Source organism: Stenella coeruleoalba (assembly GCF_951394435.1).
Source record: "Stenella coeruleoalba genome assembly, chromosome: 3".
NCBI lineage: Eukaryota > Metazoa > Chordata > Mammalia > Artiodactyla > Delphinidae > Stenella > Stenella coeruleoalba.
In genome coordinates this window covers 26,228,480-26,250,000 of record NC_137148.1, presented here as the reverse complement: position 1 = coordinate 26,250,000, position 21,521 = coordinate 26,228,480, and the positions used below count along the sequence as shown (strand labels likewise).

The 21,521-nt window shown below is 46.1% G+C and overlaps 1 protein-coding gene across 6 annotated transcripts in view; it reads right to left on the bottom strand.

The window, feature by feature from the left end:
• PDZD2 (PDZ domain containing 2) overlaps positions 1-21,521 on the bottom strand; it is a 377,353-nt gene that overhangs the window by 180,829 nt on the left and 175,003 nt on the right. Inside the window, exon 1 of one of the 6 annotated variants that reach the window (XM_079916134.1) lies at positions 8,115-8,943. The exons of the other annotated variants lie outside the window; for them this stretch is intronic. The gene's annotated coding sequence lies outside the window, so the exon portion shown is untranslated. Of the gene's footprint in view, positions 1-8,114; positions 8,944-21,521 lie in introns of those variants that run through there. 6 annotated transcript variants of the gene reach the window in all.

Here is a 21,521-nt window from a genome sequence, read left to right as displayed (position 1 = left end):
TCCTATGTGTATGCTATTATCTTACTTCAGGAGTTGCCAATTGTTGTGACCTCTGTATGTAGAACAGTGTACTCGACATTATAGGGAGAGGGCAGAATAATCCACACCCCCGTCCCTCACCATCTAACAGAAAAGACAGAAGAGACACAAGAATAAGATGACAACTCACGGACAGGACAAGATACGATTCAAATTCAGATGTGCTACAGTAAATGCAACTGGCGTTTTAGAGCCAGACATGACAATCAAGATTTTGTATGAGAAAGAGACGGACACACACTATGTCAGCCAGGGTTCCCAGTAGGAAACAGGAGACACACTCAAAAGGGCTGAACTAGAGAGAGTTTTATACGGGGACTATTTACAGGGAAGCACCTAGAAACTAGCAACAGCTGGGAAACTATCACTACTACCTGTAGGTCTGAAGGGCAAGGGAGAAACAGTGTGAGCTGGAGCCATGAAAGTGAGCTGTCCATAAATGCTGGAGCCATGAAAGTGAGCTGTCCATAAGTGCTTAGAGAAATCAGTCATTGTCAGGACCTCAGCAAGGTTGAGGGGACAGCAGCGAGGAGGATAAATACCCCGACACCCTCTCCTCCTGCCTTCATCTCCCATTGCTGAACCCAACCAGAAACAGGACAATGGAGTCCAGGTGTTGTAGTTCATAGGTATAAGCCCCTTGGTACAGAGGAAGGCAGAGAATGAATGCAGGGGTTAGGGGAGGAAGGAGAACACACATACACACACGTATGCATACGTGCATAGACACTGGAGATGTATTCGGGACAAATATGTCTTTTGACTTGTCCCCAACACATCTCCAATGTAAAAAAAGAAAAAAACCTAGAAAAAATCTAGGAAAAAAGATTATTTATCTTACCAAAGGATCTCACCATAGGACTACTCTAAATTTAAACATCAAGGTCTTCTAACATGTCTCAGGTATGATTTAATTTATACAAACAGAAACTGTTTAAACTGCAAGTAACATCTACAAGGTGCTCACATGATCCGCGGTGTGTTTGTTTACTTAGGGCCTAACAAGTGAAACTGTCAAGAAGACAACCCACCAGACAAAATTGTCTAAATGTTCCTTAATCCTCTTCCCTCACCCCACCCCCAATTTCCAAAGATAAAACAAACTCCAAAGTTTGCACGCGAGCACATTTTTCCGTTTATATTTTCTATCAGTTGGCAATTAAAACAAGAATCCCAGAGGTCAGCCAAAAGTCTTAAAAAACAAATGAAAGAGTCAGATATATTATCTCTGGATTCAAAAGTGCAAAACGACCTGTTATGAGAAACCACCTGGAAAACGGCACTTGGCAGGCGGCGTTTCAGAGATCCACAGTTCAAACGGTAATTCCCTGCCAACTAACGCTCAACCTTTAACAGAGACCCCCGGAGAAAGTTCTAGCAGTATGGAATACTGAAGCCTTTGTAACGCCATCTGCTTTTACGCAGGGTACCAATGATGGTAACGGGAATCTGGAGCTGGGATGAGAGTTAGGATTGCTCCTCGGGGTGACAGAGGGTGGGGAGAGTAATGCGTGAGGGAGGGCGGAGGAAGAGGAGGGTTAAAAGATGTCTGCTGGGGCTTCCCTGGTGGCGCAGTGATTGAGAGTCTGCCTGCCAATGCGGGGGGCACGGGTTCGTGCCCCGGTCCGGGAAGATCCCACATGCCGCGGAGCGGCTGGGCCCGTGAGCCATGGCCGCTGAGCCTGGGCGTCCGGAGCCTGTGCTCCGCAACGGGAGAGGCCACAACAGTGAGAGACTCGCATACCGCAAAAAAAAAAAATAAATAAAATAAATAAATAAAGATGTCTCCTGGTCACCTCCCAATTAGGGACCACATGTCTGAGATTTCTCAGGATGGTCCCTGTCTCAGATACCTTAGGCCATACGACTTACATGTCCAGTCCTGGGGAAATAGTTAAACAGATTATGGTCCTTTAACTTTATGGGGAAACATGTTGCCGTTAAAATTAATAAGTCAGTAATGACTGAAAAATCCTTGAGTTTATTCAGTCACAGTAACGTTTGAATCCCTATTGCATACTACAGATGGTGTAAGGGTGTTCAGGCTGTAATGATGAATTATATAGCATGAAACATACATGCTATATAGCACAGAATGGCCTCCAGAACCAGACTGCCGACATCTGAATCTCTGTTCCACCACTGAAAAGCTGGACGACCTTGAGCAATTTCCCAAATACCGTGTGCCTCAAGTGATCTCCATTGTAAGACAGGGATAATAATAATAGTGGTACCTTCTACACAGGATTGTTGTGAGGATAAGTTCATATGTGTAAAGCTTGTAACAGTGCAAGTAGTAGGTGCTCAATAAATCTTGGCTACATTACAATATGAAGTGCCTGTCCTTACAGTTTTGGTTTAGATGCAGATACAAGCAGGAAAATGATGGTATAACGCTAAGCGCGATCAAAGGCTTCCCTTAGGCTGACATTATACTGGGAATGGAAGAGATCAGGAGGGCATCCTGTTCATAAAAATAAAGACAGTGTGTCGTTGCCACTTGAGTCAGACAGGAGAAAACAGGAACGGTCCGTCTACTTTCTCCTGCATTCCACTGAGCACTTCCGGAGTTTATTTCATCGTCCAAGCTTCCCCAAGTCTGGGATACACGAAAGACAAAGGGTGGAAGACAGAGGAAATGATACCAAGTGTCCAGACAGACCTGCCAGCCTCCACCCCCGAGGGAGTGAGTGGTACGCGCTTGGCTTTTTCACAGGCTGGAGTGCACGGGGTTTCTTCATGGCCTCCTCATTTTAAGAACGGTGTTCATTTCTGGGGCAGCCCCAAGACGTTCTCTCGCTGGGATCGACTAGCAATCTCCAAAGCAAAGGAATCCTCTCTTTCCCTCAAAATGTCTCACTGGTTATTCCTTCCTTTGAAGTTGGAAGACAGAATTACTTTCATCTGCCTGGAAAATCAGTAGAGTAGAGAGGAATCCTGCTTGGAATCAGAATGAGGAATCGGGCAGCTCAGATCTTCCTTAAGGTGAGCCCACGGTCTGCCTTCACTCCTTTTGGAAAAGAGACGCCGTGTAAATCGACATCCACCTGTATCAGTTTGGCAACAAATGATACCAAACCCCGATTCAGAATAGCTTGAACAAGGAGGAAATTAATCATCTCACATGATGGGAAGTGCAGAGAAAGATGGTGCTTCTTGACGCCTCTCTGGGATCTGCTCTCTCATGCATGTTGGTTTCATCCTAAGGCTGGTGGCAAGATGCCTACAGCCGTTCTAGACAGCAGTGTACCAAGGAAGCAAAGGGTTCATTTGTTTTTGTGTGTGTCTTTTTCTTAGTAATGAGCAAACCTTCCCTAGGAGCTCTATAAGAGACATTCCTTCACACCTCATTGCCCAGACTTGGATCGCATACTCTTTCCTACACTTGTCTCTGGGGTATGGAAAGGAGGTACCACAATTGGAGTGAACTCATCGCCTCAGATAATGGATGCTGCTGGGTCCATGTGACCACTGAGCCTGCAATGGGCTTCCGGCGAGGACAGAAGGAAACGAACATGAATATATTCAGAGGGGTCCGTGTGCCCCACGGTTATCCTCACAGATAGAATTCTGATAAGCCACAGCGTCAAACACACTGAGAAGTGCCTCTGCCTGATACTCCACACCTACAAGGAAGAAGGATCACTGACCTGATAGAGAAGATGCTAACATACCTGGTATAAATGCCCAAGAACCACTCTGTTCAGGGTCTGGACATTTATAATGGTTATTGTTGAGCTGACAGTGTACCGTGGCCTGTTAGCATTCTGTCCCAAGTGGGCACCTGCGGCAGAGGGGTATAAATACAGAAGAAAGAACTGAGAGCAGGAGGGAGAGTCACTCACCAGTAAATGTGATGGACTGAAATGAGAGAAAAGGAATTTTTTAAAGTATGGGGGGACGGGTTCACTAAACTCTCAAAGACAAAGAGAACAGAAGAAACAATGACCGCGACAAAATTTTTGGAAGCTGGGAAGTGGTCTAACCCATGGTAATTGACTTAACAGACAAAAGAAAGCTGAAACCTAGCACAGCAGGATGGGAAGCCTGGAAGCCGGCAGGGACTCATGCCACAGAGTTCCAGGGTTTCTGGAATTGGGGGCACCAGGCACTGAGGGGTCAGGGGCCCGAGAGCAGTAGGGCTGGCTGGAGACCGTGCCTGAAGCTGTCAGACCCCAGGTCACCTCTCTCAGTCCTGGCTCCCAACTGACTGCCTACAATTCTGAGACCTGTTTGCTCTGTTGAATCAGAACAACTGTGGAATCCGAGACACTAAGTGTAGCTGAGGCAAGGGGTGTGCTTTAAACACAGGGAAATCAGAGAAGGTCTCCATACCAAATGCTAGACTCCTGGTCTCGGTCCGAGTCTGGCTCACAGAATGCGGCAGTCACCAGTTCCCCCTCGGTATGGGGATTTCTCTTCCCCTGGTCAGTTTCCTTTGAGAGGAAAGACCTTCCACCAACAGCTGGAAATCCTCCAATGAAACCATTCAACAGGACAATTCTACAGCAGAAGTAAAGATCTTCCACCAACAGGTGGAAATCCTTCAATGAAACCATTCAACAGGACAATTCTACAGCAGAAGTACTCAGGGCCGGCCACACAAGTGCCTCACCTGGGGAGCTCTTGATAATCACTGCTACCTGGGCCCTAGCAAGATCCTACATCATTCAGTTACTTGACAAATCTAAATGGAAAGTTTACTGTGTGCCAGGAATTGTTCCAGATTCTGAAACACCGTTCTAGGTGTTCTTCTTGGTAAGGTGGACCTATTCCTGGGTATCAGCCCCATCCAGATATGCAGACCTTCGTTAACCTTTCAGTAGTCAGTTCCAGATTATCAGACATTTGAGGAAAGCCTTTAACATGTAAGAGACTTAAAAACAAAAACAAAACAAAACAAAAACTAAGAGGAAAAGAAACAGAACAGGGAGTAGAGGGAAGCTTCTAAGAAACTGCCACTGAGATCCTCAGAAAATTGAAAGGCTTTCATCAGTGAAATGAGAACAGGAGGTTATAAAAAGAAAACTTTGGAGATTTTTAAAGAGCTCTTGGAAATTAGAAATTTGATGGCAGACATGGACCTTCAATGTATGGGTTGGAAGAGAAAATGAGGAAATTTCCCAGGAAGTGGAATTTGGTTTCAAAGGAGATAGGGAATATAACAGAAAAAGTAAGAAAATTAGAGAGTCAATCTATGAGGGCCGCCTTTCAACTTAATATGTGTTCCAGGAGAGAAGGAGAAAAATCATTTTTTTAATATTCCAGAAAATAGTTTAGAACTGAAGGACATGAGTTTCCAGATTAAGAAGGTCCAATGAAAGCCAATAAATGGATGAAAAAAGACTCACAGCAAGGTATATTATAATGAGATTTCATTACAGAGAGAAAGGACAGTACAAAGACAGGAAACTCTTTCAGAGAAGGGGAAATGATTATATTCAAAGCATCGGGAGTTAGAATGACAGACATCTCAACGGCATTACTGAACCTTGAAGAGCACTGCTTTCGGAATTCAGAAAAGGATTTCCAATGTAGAGTTCATACCCCAGTAAACTATCAGTCAAACTTGGAAGATCTCAAAAAGTTTATCTCCCGTGTACTCCCTTCTCAGGAACTTCTAGAAGATGTTTTACCAGCAAGATATCAGAAACAAAGAAAGAGGAAGATAAGGGTCTACAAAACAGGTGATGCCGCATGAGAAGGAGCAAAATGAATCCCTGGTATGACGATGAAAGGGGATTCCAGGATAACGCTGTGCCTCGGGCCCCAAGAGCAGCAAATCCAGAGCGAAGGAGCCAGAGGGCTCTGCGAGGGGGATGAACCAGGAGGACCAGGACGCACCTGCTACTCAGAAACACGGACAGAGTTGAAGCAGTTGCCTCTGGGGCACAGGAGTTGAGGTTGGAGAGAGGTGGGCCGAGTGACTGCTCTTTCTAGTTACAAGTCTTGTAGAACTACCTGGCTTTAAAATTATGTATATGTATAGCTTTGATAAGGAAGGAAGGGAAGCTCAGGCAATGAATCAGATTCCAGAATGACAACCCAGGCAAAGATCAGGAGAACCTGCTTCTAGAAGGCGGCAAAGGTACTCGCTTTCTCTGGGAAACGGAGAAGAGTTGACGAAGGCAGCAAAGGCTGAACACCTGGCAGAGCAGGGGAGATGAGAACTCGATGGCCCGGGAAACAGGCAGGAATGGGGCCACTCTTTCCTTTCAAAGAAACAATTCTTAAGTGTGACCTGCCTGCAGTTATGGAGATCAGTAGGAACAGAGGATTAAAGGGAGCTGCGGGGCTTCCCTGGTGGCGCAGTGGTTGAGAGCCCGCCTGCCGGTGCAGGGGACACGGGTTCGTGCCCCGGTCCGGGAAGATCCCACATGCCGCGGGGCGGCTGGGCCCGTGAGCCATGGCTGCTGAGCCTGTGCGTCCGGAGCCTGTGCTCCGAAACGGGAGAGGCCACGACAGTGAGAGGCCCGCGTACCGCAAAAAAAGAAAAAAGAAAAAAAAAAAGGGAGTTGCGCCAAGGGTGGTGTCAGGCAACTCACGGAAGAGAGAAGGCAAACAGATAGGCAGCTGTGGAACACCTTACTGCTCTTTAGGCCGGCTGTCTTCCTTTCCCCCTCGATTAGGAAGAGATTGACTCTATCTCCTCAGACAATTACGCCCAGCCGCGCTGGCTCACAGAGATCAAGGCTGAAAGCTCACGGGCAAGCCTGAGACTCTGAGTCCACGTTGGTTTCCCCATCACTTTCCCTGGTACATCCTATTTCTGTTGCTTCTGTGTGTGACACACTCTGAGGACTCTTTTCTTTCCTTTAGAACCTGACACTGGCCTGGTTTCCCAAAGCCCACCGTACTCACGGGTCCCCAGGGCAGCACCTGAGGGACAACGGGTTTGACTAGCAGTCCTGAAGGCAACTAACTGTGGGTGGGTCCTGTTAACACCTCAGTAAGAGAAGAGTGCCACGTTTGTCTACAGGTTAGTGAGGATATGACTGCCAGATGAACTTTTGGCGGTAGGGAGATCCCCTTGTACCTTACTTTTCGGTTCATTTGCAAAGTGAATTTAGACTTGCAGAACAGTATAGGAGTGCGAAGTCTGAAAGTACTATATTTTATGTGTATTTAAAGATACTTCCACATTATTTAGAGTTTATGCCACCCCCCCCCCGACCATATGAAACTCAGCCTGACCTATTTTTATGAAAGGCATTTACTATTTACATACACGGAATCTGTTCTGCAGGAATTGGTTCCCAGGGTGACAGCTGTAGGTCCCTCCTCTTTACCCACCCCCCATCTCATGAGACAAGATTTGACTTATTTCACTCCTAGTGTTTACAAACTGCTTACTAGAGAATTGCGGCATGACAGAAAACGTCATTCTTTCCGCGAACAGCCTTCATCTTTAAAATCTTTGATTTGTGGATACTACAACCAAAACATTTTGTGAATCAGGGTTGAGGGAGTTGTCCAAGCAGGCTGTTTAGTAGTTTAGGGCCAAGATCTGTCTCCAGAGGAGATTATGATCATTTGAGGGATCATAAACAGTTCCTGCTGGGAGAAGCCGCAGCTTTTCTCTACCCCAGATTCATCCCCTGCTAGTCACAGACAGAGGCGGGCGCGGGGATGAGGACAGTGTAACAGCTGCCTGGGATGCTGGACACCGCCTCTCCCTTCTTGGGCTTCAGCACCTCTTCTCTGAGGTGACTGTAAGAAGCGTGGCTCTGGAGCCCCTCCGGACTTGTGCCTGGTTCCCCCAACCCCCCAGCGCTCCCCGCCCCGCCGCTCACACACACTCCGGGCGCCTCCTTCTGTCTAGTAATTGACAAACCAGTTCCATGTCGGTTACTCCTCCCAAGGAGCACAAACCGTCTCTAAACACGCAAATCCCCCAAGCCAAAAACAAGACACCCAAGTCATCTGCGAGATCAATACCGCGGGGGTTAGTTGGCTGCCGCGTTTCTCGGAGGCTGCGGCTCAATTTCCACATCTGTGGATGCAGCCTCGATCCGCACCCCAACCCGGATCGGATGGGGACGCCTGAGCTTTTTGTTTGCTAAGCCGATTCCTACCTCCAGTTGTGAAGTCACCTTCCGCGGGGGCGGCGGGGGGGTGGTTCTCCTCTCGACGCCTTCGGTGGAGGCTCGGTCAGGAGCAGCTGGCCCCGGGTAATCCTCCCGGGCTGGGCTCACACGCCCCGGGGCCGAGCCTGAGTCTAATCACCTGCTGGCCGCGGGCGGGGCTGCTCAGCGCGGGCGCCCGGCCTGGGACACGGCTCCCCGGTGCGCCCCCCGACGGTCCTTCTGGAGCATGGTTGCTGCAGGAGTCCCTACGGCTAGCCTGCGAGCGCTGCAGGTCTGTGGGAGGATCCCCTCCTCCCTCCTCCAGCCCCGGTTGGGAGGTTATGAAAAGACTGTAATGGAATCCCGGCTCGGCTCGTCACTTCCCTGCTCACTTGTCAAAACTCACGGCATTCCAGAACCCCTTCCCCGGTCACTCCCCTCGCAGGGAAAAAGGAAACCGCCCCGGAGAGGTTTCAGGGAGTTTGGGGTTTCTGACGCAGACACCTTTGCTTGTATCAACTGCTGCGGTGCTTCCAGCCGTAACTGGGAGCAGGTTTGAGGAGAAGACGCCCTACCCAGCTACCCTCGCCCGGTCAGAAGTTCTCCCTCCAGCCGCCGCGAGAAGCTCCACCTCCCCGACTTCAATTCATTTCATAACCACTCCGTTTCATAATCAGCAGCTGCGCGGGTTCTTACTGAGGGTGGGGTGGCGGGGAGCCCCGAACTACAATCACAACCATCACACGCCGGGCGGGGTATCAGACGACTTTCCAGAGGGCTGCAGTCAGATTCCTTCTGCTGGAGAAACCGAATTTACCACTGTTGAATTACAAGCGCCGGTGACTGCACAACTGAAGCATTTCCTTTACACCTTCTCCCGATCCCGCGCCCCTCCCGTCTTCTGCGTGGTTCAGTCAACAAGTCATCCCCCAGAGAGGCATGAATGGGCTTGGGCCGCGTAGCCATATCTCCAGCTGCAAACTGATGAGGAAGCCCGACCCACGAGGCCGAATTGTTTACATCACACCCTCTGAGGGCTTCCTGTCTTAAATTAATGGGAATACAAAGAAGACAGGAAAAGAGTGCTTGCTTTTCTTAGAGCAGGGATGGGGGCTGGCAGAGAGGGGGGTGGGGGTTGAAGTGAGATCTGCGAAGAGGTTGCTTTTCAAAACTTCAATTGTATTTTATTCCTTTTTCCCACTTTGAACACTTGTTGAAAAGGAAAAGCATCGCTGTGCCAAACCTCAAACGATTAAGGAACTTCTGCTCAAAACACATTTTCACCTAGCTTGGAAAGGGATCCAGGTTGGAGCTCGCAGGGGGAGCTAGAGGTATGGGGACCGCCTGTGGTTGAAGGGCACAGATCTCCCCACAGCCTGAAGCCCTGCGCCACACAGGCACACACCCTCACCCCCACGCCTCGGGGTTCATGCCAGACTCTTGTCCCAGTCCTACTGTCCACCCCTATGTCTCTAAGCTATGGTTCTCTTCCTGGGCATCCAGCAGCTCTGCAATAGACAGATCTGGTAGAATTCAAAGCAATTAATTAAAAAGGAAGAGGCGAAAGAAGGCTTCCGCTCTCGGGACCATTATTGCCACTGGAAAGGGTAATTAGAATCTGGGAGGGGCCAACCCACGTCCAGGCTGGCCTGGACATCTACCCACTCTCGGAGGCAGCCAGCGGAGCACGTGGTAAATAATTATCATAATCGCCAGTCCTGAAATTACCCCCAGTTGCTTCATTCAGGTTGGCACAACAGCAAACACAGACACGGGCAGGAATGCCAGGCGGTGGCGTTCCTCCTTTGGAGGTACTAATAGGAAACAAAACCCCAGGCTAAAGTATATCTCAAAGTGGTATGGCATGGCAACCAACAATGACAATGGAGTTTAGGAGAACAGTACACGTGCCCAGTGAGAACAAGCCAGTCCTCAAAATACTGCAATTCCTGGGTCAAAGCAAGTTAAACTGATGATTTTAGAAAAAGCCAAGTGTATCAGAACTCTCTAATAGAAAGTGACTGCCTTACAAATATTATAAGGGTCCCAGAGAATGTTAGTTCCTCCCCACTTCCCCTTTTCCTCTCTTCTGCCAGGAGGTGGTAGTCCTGGTGGACTCATTAGCATACTTTTATGCGGCATCTCAGTATCTGGTAAGCTTTATGGGAATTAGGTTCAAATTGAATAATCTTCGAATAATAATTTCAGAAGTGCTCCCTTTCTTCCTTCTGATTGCTTTCTCCACTGACGGTTTTCTTCTAACTTCCTCTACCCCTTCCATCTGGTATGTAATTTATGATGTGCAAATCAATGCTGATTTTAAGCATAACGCAAATAAATATTCCCCTCTTCCTCCACCACTCTGTGTCTAAGCTCCGTTTAGGGTGTGTATGTGCTGAGAATTAAAATTTGACCACATCTGTATAATATCTTAATTTCAGGAAGGCTTTTGAATGCATATGACATTCTCATCAGCAGGCCAGAAAGATATGATCTGGTCTGTCTTTTCCCTCACTGGGTTTCACTGGAGACTGGAAAAGAGATCAGTGGCTCAGTAAACAAGGGTGCTTAAAATGTGGCCTCCAACTTTATCCTAGGTCTGGTTTAAATAATACTTAAAACTGCTCTATGCACACCCAGAGCCTACAAGTAATATTAATTTGAATGGGAGTTGCCAATATGCTGAGAGAATCCAAATTGGCTTCAACACATGAAGGAAATGTTTCATGTAAAACAGTTTCAAGTTCAGCATGATGGCTGATTACAAAAGTAGTATCCTGAGGGGCGATGATCAAAATGGCAGGCATAAACGGGGCTTAATATCTAGATTGGAGAATAACTGACAAGGATGTGAGGATCACAGATGATTGTGCATTTAATAGGAATCTGTGTTGTACTGATAAGAAATAGGCAACACGGCAGTGGGGTGAATTCAGTTGGTGGGAGTCTGACATGAAAGGAAAAGTGTTCTCTCCCCATTTCTCTCTCCCCCATAATAAAGAATTTGGCAGCGGATAGACTCTTAATAGGGTGGTAGGTCCAGTCTGAGGCCCCTTATTTTAAGGGCAACGTGGAGACACTGGAAAGGTTCCAGAGGAAAACCAAAATGATTAAAGAGACAGAAAATAGAACCTAGGAGGAAAGGTTAAAGGATTTGGAGTTGTTTAGTCTAGAGTGAAAAACTGCCTAAAGGCAAACTTAACAGTCTTCTCCTCCCACTTGAAAGGTTATTATAAAGAGGACACCGACCAGCTGTTCTTCATCTCTACAGAAGACAGAAGAGGTAAGAGACTCAAAGTGCAACACTGAAATTTGGGTCAGACACAAAGAATACGTGCTTGATGCTAATGGTCACTGACTTGACATTGACATCACTGTGCAATCTTCACCTCTCAGACTCCATCCCAGTGATAGTCTTGTGTGTTTAGGCAGAAGCCAGGCTGGAGAACTCCTTTCCTTCCCTTCTAGGGCTGCAGTCCTCATTACTCCATTGAATGGGGGGGCGGGGGGCGTGCAGTGGTCTTAAGCATACATGTTCCCTAATTCAGAAACACAGTGCCAAAAGAATATCATTCTCTCTTAAAACATATGCCCACATCTCATCGGACCTTTGTTTATTGGGTGGGTATCTCTAAAAATATGCCCAGCTTCAGACATTGATAAGCATATTTTATAGATTCACTCCTCTATATTGTTTCTATACACAGGCAGCATTACCTTTTTTTTTTTTTTTTTGCAGTGCCACATGTGGGATCTTAGTTCCCCGACCAGCGATTGAACCCACGGCCCCTGCATTGGAAGCACAGAGTCTTAACCACCGGACTGCCAGGAAAGTCCCAGGACAGCATTACGTTTTGTTTACTGAGCACACAAATATTAGTTGATGATGATAATGATAGCTATGAATTATTAAACTCTTCCTATAATTATGTTGGGCACGGTGCTAGCTACTTTATGTAGATTGTCTATCTCATTTATTTTTTGTAGTAGCCCTGTGAAGTGGATATAATTATTAGCCTTATTCTAACACAAGGAAACTGAGTCACAATGAGGTTAAGTAACACAGCTAGTAAATGTTGGAGTCCCAATTCAAACCCATTTAGTCTGAATCAAAAGGGTGTGCTTAACTGTTACACCACTGCCTCTCATTCATTATTTTTAGCTCTTGAGAGGGAGGAAACATTGCAAAAAGAAGTATTTATTCTTGTTGGCCCAAACTGATTAAAAACCAAGTCTTCTACAGGTTTACACTGCCTGGGAGGCACAGTTGCATAGCAGAGGAAGGAAGGACTGACTTTGCCTTTTGATCAGAAGTATGCCTTGCTATCTCCCACAAAGCTAAAAATCGAATCAAAGTACATCTCTATTTTATTAATTAGAAACACTTAGCTATTCATCTATACTCTAACTTTGCTTATAGTTAAGTGTTCCATGACTGTTGAATGAATGAATACAAATGTAGTATGACTTTGATGCTTTAAGGCAAACTGAGCCGAATTGAGTTTTTCCAGCATGCTGGTGATTAAGGCTCTGGTGGGTCATTTCTATGGGCCTCTTATCAGATGTTCCCTAAGAGTTTTAAAATCCAACTGTTTCCTTTAATTCAGCATCCATGAGAAAGGCATATGTATGGGTCGCATTTTCCCAGCGTCAACTACTTTTAGATCAAGAAAAGATTTTTAGTGGGGTTTATTGAGTGCTGTTGTATATCAACAATAGATGATTCATAAGTGAAACAGACATCAAAATGATTTTTAGAAAGGCAAACGAACCACACACAAACAAAAAATTAAAAGCCGGTCCAAATTACGCCAAAGGACAGATATTTTCCCATTAGGACAATTTATCCTGAGTCTATAAACAGAGAGGGGCATAATTACCCAAGTGTTTGCTAACAGATCTAAACCTTATGTAGCTATAAAAAGCTGGAGAGAGGAAGAAGGAGGAAATTCCCAGAAGAAGATCCCCAACCACATCCAGGGCCATCAGATCTCCATAAATACGAAGCCCAGCAGTGGTACCAAGGGGAGCATGAGAAGAAACCTCAGGATTTTAACACAAGCCACAGAAATAACTTTGAATTGTCTTAAAACTAAAGAGTGACAATTCTATCCAATAAACTTGCAGCCGACACATGGGCAGAGGGGTGACTTACTGGCATTCCAGATGTAGTTAATAGAAACGTGATGCCCAGAATAAAAAAGGTATTCAGTAAATGTTGATTGAATGGATGGATGAGTGAATGAATGTCTGAACAGATGTCCAAGCTGCCTCTTCCCCTCTTTGAATCTCTGTTGCAAAGATGTCTTCGATGCTTCAAACCCAAAGCGCCCACAGAGGTGTTGAACCATTTGAACTGGTACTCTAGGAGAAGGTCTAGAGCCAGAGACTGGTTTCCGACCCAAAGATACCAATTTATGATCTTGCCATGAACACAGGAAGGGGGACTGCAATACCTGTGGAGCATCTTTGCAGGCCTTGATTCAAAAGCTCCCATTATTTACAGTATTTGAAGTCCGACGCTTGAAGTCCAACAGAATCAAGTACTAACTTGCTAGCATCTATTGAGCACTTACTGGATGGTGGATCTTGTTCTAAGCCCTTTATGTAGTAACTCATTAAATCCTTATTACAATCTTAAGACTATGTACTATTATTTACAACCCATCCTACAGGCAACAAAACTGGGCCAGAAGATTACCTAAATTAGCTCATGGTCACACAACTAGTAGGCAGAAGAACTGGAACTCAAAAAGATTGCATCTGGAACCAGCTCTTCCTCTTAACTGCTGTCCAATGCTACCCTTCCAAATCTCACCTCCTGTCACTGCTCAACACAAAATCACTATCCAAGTCAAAGTGTTTACCCACAGATATTCCAAGAGCATTCTAACCTCTGCAGGATGTGACCTGTGACTCCCCTAGTGCGCCTCTCTCCTGCGTGCTCTCATCACTTATTCTGCAATGAACGCAACTGTAACTTATTTGATTCATATCACATCTCTCCAGCTGGGTGTAGGGTTCCTTGGAGTTAGGACTATGTGTTGCATGGCAGTCTGGGGATATAGTACAATAAGGAAGACCTAGATTTAAAGTCCAAATCCTGTAATTATTACGCATGGAACTCTGGGTAATTTAACACTTCCTATTCTCGTATTCAAACTATATTCCTTACAGGCTTGCTGAAAAGGGGAGATTAAATGAGAAAATGAAGCACACAGTATAGGATGATGCCTGATATCGTAAGCCAGTGATTTTCAACCAGCAGCTATTTTGACCCCCAAGAAACATTTGGCAATGTCGAGATATTTTTGATAGTCACAGCTGTGGGGAGGGGGGCTACTGGCATCTAGTGGATAGAGCCCAGCAATGCTGCTAAACATCCTACAAAGCACGGGCCAGGCTCCCACAACAAAGCATTATCCATCCAAAATGTCAGTAGCAAGAGTACTGAGGTCGAGACACCCCACCGCGAGCTATTAAAAATTTATCAACAATAAAAGTTGCCATTCTCTCTCCTTTCCTTATTTTTCACGGCACTGTGCTTCTGGGAGGTGTTCTGTAAATCTTTGTTGGGTAAACCTTTGGACAAATGGGTAAGTGAATGTATGAGTTCTAAGATACTTTGCTAGTAAACACTTGAGAGTGTGGTCTAGTCATGGCAGGGGTTCAAGTGGGAGTTAATTAACCTAGAACCAGAACCTTCAAATATCCATGCACAATGAAAGGAACCTGAAAATCTAAAATAAACCCAATATAATACTGGGGGCCTGAGCCCAGTGAAAGTGATGTCAATGTTGGTCCTAGGAAAGCTGAAGAACTTAGACAAAGGCCAGCTCCTCCTCACTGGTGGCTTCCCAGGTGACTTGGCTATCAGCCTACAAATACTCCCTCATCTGATTCTATCTTCTACCCCAAAGATACGGTGAAACAGCCAGAAGGCCATGGAAGAATTTATTTAACTCTCTACCCTAGTCCATTACCCACCCACCCCTGCAGCAACCACAGACAACCTGGGGCCCAATCAAGTGAACTCTCATCTAGAACATGGATTAAAAAACACAGTGGAAGCAAAAAGGGCATGTAGTGATTACCTGAGGTCTTCAACAGGTTCAGTAAGATCGGTTGCAAGAACTGGAAGTCCAAGAATAAAAGCCTACACTCCTGGATATAGCATAAATAACATTAACACAAACCAGAAAACCAAAAGATCCCTTCCATCTCCCATTCTCCAGACTTGGTGGCAACATCTGCTTCTTAAGTTCTTAAGAAGAATTTAAGAACTCTCCGTCTTTTACAGTCAGAATCCATGAATGATTTTAGTGTGGTTGGATATGAGAAAATCTAAAACTTAATTTGAGTTTCCAGGCATCTTGAAGCATCTCTGGGATATGAACTAAGTACCTGAACTAAATTACCTGCCCAGAACTGTAAGAAAGATCTTGCCTTGGGCGCCTAACACATCTAAGCTGGGATTGGCCTCCACACTCTAACCACCTTCCGGAATCACCTCTAATCAATTCCTATTCGCCTCTCTGGGCTCAGCTCAGACATCATCTCTGGGGATCCCACCCTGAGCCTCCCCTGGAATATATCTGAGGCCCTCCTTACAGCTTCAATAGCATCCCCACTGCCCATTCACTTGTCTGATTACCCTTAGAGACTGCGGCCTTGTTTACTATTTTATTCCAAGGGCCTAGCACTGGGCCCAGTAAATAGGTGTTGAATGAATGAATATAAAACATTCATTCCTGGGACTTCCCGGGCAGTCCAGTGGTTAAAATTCCGTGCTCCCACTGCAGGGGGCGTGGGTTCAATCTCTGGTCAGGGAACTAAGAAACTGCATGCCGTGCGGGGCGGCCAAAAACAAAAACAAAAACAAAAAACATTCATTCCTGAAACTACTTACTGAGTGCCTACTGTGAATCAGGTATTGGTTTAGGCACTGGGAAAGCAACTATTACTATCTTAGTATTAACAACAACAACAGTAAAAACTATTGTAGCTAATGTTTATTGGGCATTTACTGTACACCAGGGATCATGCCAAGCTCTTCTCTGTATTGTCTTTTAATCCTCCCCCCCATATGCATATGGGAGATACTATTATTATTCCCACTGTACAAACGAAAAAAGATGCCAGGCCACTCTTATGGACCTTAATGGGAAAGAATCTCTGACATTTAAGTTCCTTCAGGTCTATTTGCATGGGCTTAACTCACATCAACTAAGAAAAGGTTACCTGTAATTCACTCATGAGCTTTGCTTATGTCTGTCCCTTGCCTGGAAAGTCCCTATCCATTCTTCATATTGTCTGAGATTTATTTTAAAATATTTTGATATAGGCTATCAAGCGATGACAACTGTAATCTACACTCCAGAGGCTGAGCTGGCATCTGAACGACACTTACCAAAGTCCATCCAGCAGCAGACATCTGAAATGTCACTACCTAAATCTGCAGCACAAGGGTCTGCAGTTACTGAAATGAAGGTTAGAAATACTGTTTTTCCTCCGTGGAATGAGAAATTTTTAAGATAAGTGGGTTAGAACGGTTCATACAGCCACCTCTGTCGCTGCCTGCTGAGTTGTAAGAGTCCAGGGTGTGGTGCTTCGGCAGAGGGACTCCGTATGTCTGGGGTCCTACCAGTTAACGGAGGATTCTGTCACTGGGCCTGATGATAAAATCAGGTGATTCTGCCCACAGAGGACTACTGCATGCCCTTCAGAGTGGACCTGCTGGGAAGGGGCCCAATGGAGCGCCAACAAGAACAGCAGGGGAGATGTACCAAATTTACCCAAGCAGGGGGTAGGACTATTTCTGTGCCTACTTGCTAACACCTGCTCTCTAAGTATGGCAGGAGTCAAGGACTTGCTTTCATGGTAACCTATCACCTGGCACTGAGGCTGTAGCGTTCTCAACCTGTCCTGATAATAGGAGACTACTGATGTTTAACAAAAGAACCCGACAGCTGTGAGCGGCCAATTGGCTCGGGCAACACCCTCTTCCCTACCCTGGTCTCTTGGAGAACATTCGACACTAAGCTCAAAATCCCCCGCTGCTGCAAAGGCCGTCTTGATGACTCATGTCCACTCCAGAGCTCTGAGGAAACCTCTAGTTGCCTGCACACAGAGGAGATCCTTTTGATAGACTCTAATCACCTAAGAGAACCTGGACGAGTCTCTTCCAACACCCTGAAAAAGTCTAATTTAGCAAATGAGTTTACTTTAGGGTATGAATTATCGAGCCAAGGGCCACACTAGGTTCTGAGAAAACACTGATGAGCGGCACGGACCGTGGGTCCAGTGAGCTTAGAGATGGTGGCAGGACAAATATAGCAACAGGCGTTAGTTCCAATGCAGTGTGGGCTAACCGCTAAGTTCAGGGGCTATGAGAAGTCCATCAGGGACACCTAATTAGACCTGGAAGGTCAGGGAAGGCTTCCGGAAGACGTGACTGGAAGCTGAGCCATGGGGGTGAGCAGGCGTTAGCACGATGAAGAAATGACTCCGGGAAGAGGAACTGCCAAGTGCAAAGGTCCAGAGCACAGACACGGGTGCCGTGCTCTGAGTTCACAGAGGTTCAGCCTGGCTGCAAGTGGGGTCGGCTGGAGGTGGAGTGAGGAGAGTGGAAAACTGGACAGGGGCTGGAGAAGCAGGGCTTTGTGAGGAAGTGGTTTGGGCTTCATCCTTGAAGGGCTTTTGGCAGAGCAATGCATGAACGGATTTCCATGTCAGACGATCATGCCGGCTTCGGGGAGGCCAGTTGGATGGAGGCAGGGACAGGGGTGAGGAAGCTGTTGTATGCACCCAGGCAAGACAAGATGGCGCCTGGCCTAGGGGAGTCTCTGCGGGCCCGTACTTTCCCTGTATCTCTGATAAAACTCCAGCATGGCTCTGTCTACAGCTCTCTGCCTCTGCTAGACTGGCAGTCCTTTGAGTGCCGAAACTGGAATTTACTCATCTCTGGAGCCTTAGCGCTCCCAGGGGATGAAACTCTCAGTAAGGGGTTGGTGGTGCCTTTTGAAGGACAGAATTCCTTAATTACAAAAAGGATTTCCTTTCGCCGGGTTCCTCACCGCCAGAGCCCCGCCGCCACCCCGCCTTGCTGCCTGTAAAAATCTCCTCAGCAACTACTGTACCTTTTACATTTGGTCACTCCAAGGTGTAGATGACCCCCACTTCACTTCACTTTGATTTTTAGTCTTCACGGCCTCCTGAACATCTTACACTGTCCTTTTCTCTCACTACAGCCTAGCTCATTCCCCCATTTCACAGTCAAGACTTCACACAGGTTGGCTTAAAGTGCCCCTCCCCAGCATCTTGAAACTCCCCCAGGGATGACCTCACTTATGTGAAGCAGCGACTCCCTCCCATCTGATTTCCTAAATCCATGTCATAATTTACGTATAAAAACAAAACAGTCCCACCATCTGCGAGAGGCATTCATGAACTCCGGCTAACCTGGCAGAGAATCCCACCCAGCCTTAATCCCGTGAAATGTATTCCTGTCAACTGCCCATGATTCGACGTTTTCCCTTCAAGGACATAATAGCACATCCTTGTCTCTACCTCCCTTGCCTGTACCATCAAGCTCCCTTGCCTTGTTCCCTGGACCAGCCCAAATTCCCTGGACTCGTTGCAGCCCACAGGGGTCTTCTACTTTGACCTACCCCTGAGAACTGGGGCTGGGCCAGGACAAACTCAGAAACAGAAAACCCACTGTAGCCACTACCCACCTCCAGGCTTGGCCCAACCCTCAGCCTTGTCAGCTGGCTTCCAATAGTGAGCACTGAGTTACCCCGAAGGGCTTCAATAGACTCTGTAGTAGAGTTAAAAGGGGGCAGTATCCTAGAGATGATTCCTTTCCCCGGGCGTCTTCATCTCCTTGGGGCTGCTGCCCTTCCTTCCACAGGTTTGTACTAAAGTTGACAGATACAATATAGGAGACCCACTAACATTAAAATTTTAGGTGAAAAATGAATACTTTTTTAGTATTTAGTCCCAAATATTGTATGGAACTTTTTATTTGCTAAGTTTGACAACCTTAGTTTGTACTTGCTACTCAGTTTTTATAAAAATCCTATCTACACTTCATAGGCAAATAACTACGCAGAAAACAAAACACATAAACTGTTAAAACTTGGGACCCTTGAAAATATCCTTTGTGTCCTCTGTTTCTCTCTCTGACGGACGTCTTCTTACAAGGATAGGTTTGCAATCATCTTTAGAGCTCCCTTGAAGTCCCTCGCCTCTGTCCAACCTTGCTGGCTTGGTTTATAATTCTCTTCCCATGATCACTCTTTGCATCATGAAGTTCAGCCACTTTGACCTTTCTTCCATTCCCAAGCAATTACCGTTCAATCGAGGGCTTCACCTTGACTTGTTCTGTCTTATGATGATATATCAAAACCTCTCCTCTTTACAAGTCAGTGAACTACATTAAGGAAACACTGAACGGTTAGTGTTGTCCCGTGCTCTCCAACTCTAGGAAGTCCTTCCAGAAAAGCAACTCCAGGATCCCAACCCTAGTTCTGATCTGGTCCACCATTGCTCTCCAGTAGCTGGAGAAGGTCCCAGTTGGGAAAAGCAAGGGACCAGATAAAGCCCTGAACAATTTTCTCACAAATGAAAAAAATGGATTCCTCCCAGAGTCTCAGGGGACATCTAAATCATGTTGTTTACAAAAGCCATACTCTTTACAAATTGCGCCACAAAAAGGGCACATTTAACATTATGCCAGGAGTGGAGAGTTTAACCCATTTATAAATGTATGTCTGGGGGAAAGGACAGGAAGGGGAGCTATAACTCTGCAGTTACTTTCCAATTTTCACAGAGAGTAATTGGGATTAAGGGAGACTGTGGATAAAACTCAGAGAGGGAACCAGAGCAGCGGTCAAGATTTGATGAGATACGGATGCTCCCTGGGTGGGCTGGTTAGGAAGGAATGATATTGGTGAGATCAGGAAAGAGTCCTTAATGTAACAAGGGGGGAAACACACTTTGAATTACCAGGAGAACATCATTAAGGACAGCCATGGTGGTTGAGAGGTAGATAATGTCATTGCTATTTACAACTTCCATCATATTATTAGGTATCATCACTTTCCTCTATCACCTCATCCCCACGAGAAAGGTAAGATAGATAATTATTACACCCTCTCCAAAGGAAAAGAATGCAATGAGAAGGATGTAGGAACTTCCAGGGACCCAGGTTTCCTGATTTCTGGTCCAGGTGCCTTCCTTGCCTAGCAGATAGCTGTTGCTCTATTAGGAACCAGCTGGACGCTGGCCAGGAAGTTGCTTTCAGACTCATCCCAGCACTTCTGGAAGGATGTGCTTGGGATTTCGGACTGGGCTGTGTCAGGGTGAGCAGCCCAGGAAGAAAAAGGGGCCTGGGTTTGGATCCTGTCTCTTCTTTGCCAGCCTGAATTCTCTCATCTATATTTAAGGATAATGACGGTTATGGCGAAGAGGTGTCGTGAGCTGTCACCGTGCTGACACGCGTGGAGTGCCGGCACAGAGCCTGCAGTATGCGGACGCATTATTATTAACAGTGACTCTAAAAGGAATCTAACCTGTGTTCACATCTATGCAAATGCTCACTAAGGTACAGATGAAATTGATGAGAACTGGGTAGTTTCTCAGAGTTACCAACAGGCTGCTTGAGTTACATGTTTTCTGAAGTGACAAGAGAAAGTTACAAGCTAACAATGGCTCCCATCTGTTGACTGCTCACTGTGTCAGACACTGTGATAAGCCTTTACATGCATACGCTCATTCACTCTCCCATCACCTTAGGCGTCAGGAATTGTTCTTTACTACAGTTTACAGTTAGGGAAACCTGGGTTTAGTGGGGTTAAGAAACTGCCCATCGTTACACGTTTCGTAAGTGATAGGATTCAGATTAAGTTTATGCTCTTAAACAGACACATGTAGCCCAACCAGACAAACCATTCTTGTAGTGGTGTGTGTGTGCGTGTGTGTGTGCGTGTGCACGCGCGTGTGTGCGTGCGCGCGCGTGCATGCTCGTGCATTCGGAAGAAAATACATCAAATACTAACAGTGGTAATTACCTCTGGGTAGTGGGATTACAGGTGGTCACTTTCTTCTTTTTGTCTTACTGAATTGAGTATGCACTGCCCTTATCATTTTAAATATTTTTCATTTTGATAACAAATACGAACTTTGTAAATCAAAACAAGTCTTCAAAAATGTAATGAACATGACTACACCTTGGACACATATTGGGGGAGGAAAGATATAAATAGTCATGGCATTTTCAAAGCCCAATGTAATAATTAAACTTTCAAGTTTTTCTTGCAGTCAAAGAAAGCTTCAGAATAAAATGAGCTTCTTGAAAATAAAAATTATATTCCTCCCTGCCACCTAAAAGCTCAGGTTCCATCAGCCCTGGCT